We start from the raw sequence: 5,000 nt of genomic DNA, 5'->3' as shown, positions 1-5,000 counted from the left end.
ATATATATATATATATATATATATATATATATATATATATATATATATATATATATATATATATATATATATATATATATATATATATATACATATATATATATATATATATATATATATATATATATATATATATATATATATATATATATATATTATCATTATTTGCTAAGCTACAACCCTAGTTGGAAAATCAGGATGCTATAAACCCAAGGGCCCCAGCAAGGAAAATAGCCCAGTGAGGAAAGAAAACAATGAAAAATTAAATATTTTAAGAGTGACAACATTAAAAAAATAACTCCTATATAAACTATAAAAACTTTAACAAAACCTGAGGAAGATGCAATAGTGTGTCCGAGTGTACCCTAAAGCTAGAGAACACTAACCAAAGACAATGGAAGACCGTGGTACAGAGGCTAGGGCACTACCCAGCACTAGAAAAATAGGTTTGATTTTGGAGTGTCCATCTCCTAGAAGATCTGCTTGCCAGAGCTAAATAGTCTCTTCTAGCCTTACTAAGAGGAAAGTGGCCACTGAACCATTACAGTGCAGTAACCCTTTGGGTGAAGAAGAATCGTTTGGTAATTTCAGTGTTGCCAGGTGTATGAAGACAGAGGAAAACATGTAATGAATAGAACAGACTATCCGGTGTGTGTGTGTGTGTGTAGGCAAAGGGAAAATGAACTGTAACTAGAGAAAAGGATCCAATATAGCACGTACCGGGCAGTTAAAAGACCTCATATCTCTTTAGCAATATATATATATATATATATATATATATATATATATATATATATATATATATATATATATATATATATATATATATATATATATATATATATATATATATATATAATGCATTAATGTAATTTTTAATTTGCTTTTTATCAGCCTTCTTTCTGCAATTATTTGTTTGATGTAAACTTAGTGTAAAAACTCTAGTTTATAAGGCTTTATTTGTAAATTTAAAGTTTTCCCTTTTGAAATGGTGCTTTAACCTCCTCCCCACTCATTTTATGATATGTAAGTGTCCAGTTTAACGCTTTGTTTCTTTTCTGTGTTGTCCAAGTCCTTGGGTGTAAAGAGACACTGGAGTTTACCAGTGAGGAACTCGATTGCTAAAGTGCACAGTCTTAGCTCCAGGTTTCTTAGAAATACTTCAGCAGCTGGCTTGTGGGGCTTTAACGAGGATTTCAAGGTCAACTTTCAATGCCTTTTGGCAGGTGTATTTCTGCCACCTGCAGTATTTTGTTGTTCCTGCCTGTTCTCTTCTGCATTCCGCAGAGCCGACGCAAAGATCCCAGCTTTGAGGTGGACTCAGGAGAGACACCCCCGTTGACACACCTTTGCCATGGTCAGCCTTGGAACTCGTTGGTGTCAACTAGGGAGACAGTTGCCCGGTAGGATCCTTTATTAACCTTTTTTTTGGATTTGGGCTATATTTCCCTGCCTTTTGGTGAGGAGTCCTACAGTGCTGTACTCCCTACAGTAGTAGTGTGCCTGTGGAGCCGCTACCTTATTTGGAGCTGTGTGTTTGGTTTTCTCCAGCATCAAAGATTGAGAACATTTAGGTATTTAGTGTTTTTTTTAATCTAGTTTTTTTGAGTTTTTATTTTTACTCACTCTAGTTGAGAGTGTTGTATCGCATCGGGGAATGTTGTTGCTTACCTATTTGGGCGTTTAATTATTTGACTCTCTCTCATTGAGAGTGTGCTGTTTCCCGTTGGAGAGTGTTGTTAATCATCAATTGGATAAGTGTTCATTGTTAATTGGTATTTAAGTGTTAATTGCTAATTATTCGTTGTTAAGTGTTAATTATTAATTGTTATTTGTTTAGTGTTAAATTGTTAGGTAGACACGAGGCTGGCTTTTCAAAAATTTTTGTTGATAAATATTGTTAAATTTTCCCAAGTGTTTTTGTTACCACTAGCCAATCTTATATCGGATATAGATTCCATCACTGAGCTCTCTATTCGTGCAATAATAACTTGCACTGCGGCCCGACAAGCGTCGTGGCCATATATATATATATATATATATATATATATATATATATATATATATATATATATATATATATATATATATATATATATATATATATATATATATATATATATATATATATATGGCCATGACCTTTGTCGGCCCGTGGTGCAAGTTTGGATGTAATGAATTAAATTTCTACACAGAAGGTTAATATACACAGTTGTAAGGAGTTTTTAGAATCTTTTATACATATGATCGAATTGAAGTCATTTAGATGCAGAGACACATACATCCTATTTGATGATTATTCTATGAAGCACTTGGAAAAGGATCATACTTCACAATTTAGTAAAACTGATAAAGCCTAAAATAAGAGTTACAATGTAGATGAAAAAACCCTTGCCTACAGGACTAAAATACAATTCTCGGTAGTAAGAACACAAAGCTGCTATCAACTCTTGATTTACGCATTTCTTTGATCACTCTTACATACAAGGGTGTTATATTTGGTAGTCGCTATATGATGAAAATTCCCAGCACCTAGGAGGAAGCAGAAACCTTATTAATACTCTATGCTACAGCCGTAAATCAGGAAGGCAATATCCCACATATCTACTGCTCAGACACTGACATATTGTTAATGGGAAATGGTGACCATAAAAGGCAGGCGAAGTCAGTCTCATATATGATGCTGTTGGTCTAAATAGGATTCCTGCACTGCTTGTCTTTCATGCTATTAGTGAGTTTGACACCAAAGGCCACATATGTGGTAAACGAAAATTAACCTGGTTCAAAGCATTTTGAATATCAATTATATAAACTTCCTACTTATCATAAATAGCACCAGCTATTGAATCTGTAGTTGAGCTTCTCAGATGTAACTGTTCTGGTAGTAAATGTGTTCGTTGCAGCTGTATAATTCATGCAAAAGGACTGTGTGAATTGGGAGAAAAGGATGAAATGTGTTTCAATGTGATCATTCCCGATCTTATTCTGCATCTATAATATTGGTCTATCGAAAATACTACAAAGGCATGGTGTGGAGTTCAAACTATTTGCGGATGACATACAATTTTACTTCCCAATAAATTTTATAAATGACACTACTGAAACTCCAAACCGAATCCTCGATAGTGTTAGAGAATGGATGACATTTGAACAACTAAAATTAAATGAGAACAAAACGGAGTAAGAGAAACGGCGGGAGAAGCTTGAGTGATATTCAAATGAACATAAATTATGACTCAGTGCTGATATATAGTAAAGTTCGTGATCAAGGTGTAGTTCTTATCTGCAACTCTTCTCTCAATGCCCAAATAAATAATGTAGTTAAAACTGGTGGTTATTATCTAAGAAATATTGCGTTTGTAAAAAAAGTACGCGGACGAAAATTCTGTAAAGAAAATTGTTATTACTAGGATTGACTAGTGCAACTCCATCTACTACAATTTACCAAAAGAGCAAATCAAGACATTCCAAAACATAAAAAACAGAGGAGTAGGACTGATAAAAGGTGTCCCACCTAGAGAAAGGATCACCCCTAAACTTATTGATTTACACTGCCTGCCAATTAAAGCAAGAATTAAATTTAACACACGAGAACAGTTACAGATGGTTTCAAACTATTGGAACCTAGATATATGTCTACTATAGGCTCCAGAGCCTTTAAATATGAAGCCCCGAGACTATATAATAAGCTGCCGCGAGACATCTGAATGATTGAAGACATTAAGGCTTTCAAGAGGAAACTGTAATCTTTCTTATTCCGTGAGTCGTATGACAGTGACAATTTGGCAGTAAATGAACAATACTTGATATGAAACTTTAAATACACTGATCGAACAAGATATAATGAAAGCGGAGGTTCTGTAGAGATTGGGGCTCCCCTGCTGTTAGGGACCGGAATAGCAGCCGTCAAAGTGAGTAAGTAAGAAAGAAAGAGATGATGAGAACGGAGTATTCAATAGACGATGAAATATCACTGGAAGGAGAAAGGATTAATGATGTAGAATCATTTAAGTATGTAAGAACTATGATCTCCTATATAGGGTCTTTAGAATTAGATTTTAATGAAATATTGAAAAGTAAATCAGACAATGGCTAGGATAAGTAAAATATGATAAACACATCGCTTAAAATTCCATAAAAAAATAAGACTATATATCAGTTCAGTAAAATGAATGTTATTCTATGGACATGAGTCATGGTATGACAATGAAACACTCTCTAAGAGATTTAGTAGATTTGTAAACAAAGCCCTCAGAAGCATATTGAGAGTTGAATGGCAGGACAAGATTAGAAATGAGATTATGAAAGAGATTACTCGAGCATAATATGTGGACGAGATCATGATGAGGGGTAGATTGAGATGGTTTTGGGCACGCTCCTCTCACTCACCAAAGAAAGATTAGTTCACCTAAAGTTCAGCTTGGCTCCACAAGGCACTAGAAGAATTGGAATACCCAGGCTTACTTGGCTGAAATCTATAAAGTGGGAAGTAGGAGATGAAGAATGGAGAATTATTGAATTAAAACGTCAGGATAGAAACGGCTTGCAAAAGCTAACCGAGTTCCCTTTGCGTTAATAGGCGTAGGAGGAGATGATTGTGATGAAGATGATGTTGATGATATATATATATTTATATATATGTATACTTATATATATATATATATATATATATATATATATATATATATACATATATATATATATATATATATATATATATATATATATATATATATATATATATATATATATATATATATATATATATATATATATATATATATTCTTACACTGCTGGTGTAGTGTAGAGTAAATATCTTAGTTTATTGATAACTTTATTTATATTTCATATATTGCTTTCATTTGTGCATTGAAGATATGATACCTAGCTCGTAAAATGAGCCCCTTACATGTAAATATATATGTAAATACTTATATTTGTTTATATATATATATATATATATATATATATATATATATATATATATATATATATATAT

At 32.7% G+C, this 5,000-nt stretch overlaps 1 protein-coding gene across 1 annotated transcript in view; it reads left to right on the top strand.

Moving 5' to 3' along the window:
• The window catches only part of LOC137637529 (synaptogenesis protein syg-2-like), a 43,764-nt gene that overhangs the window by 13,334 nt on the left and 25,430 nt on the right, over positions 1-5,000 (top strand). The window lies entirely within an intron of this gene.

Source organism: Palaemon carinicauda, unplaced genomic scaffold (genome assembly GCF_036898095.1).
Source record: "Palaemon carinicauda isolate YSFRI2023 unplaced genomic scaffold, ASM3689809v2 scaffold812, whole genome shotgun sequence".
In the NCBI taxonomy this organism is placed as follows: Eukaryota; Metazoa; Arthropoda; class Malacostraca; order Decapoda; family Palaemonidae; genus Palaemon; species Palaemon carinicauda.
The sequence above is the reverse complement of the archived record's forward strand: the minus strand, read 5'-3'. Positions and strand labels throughout refer to the sequence as shown.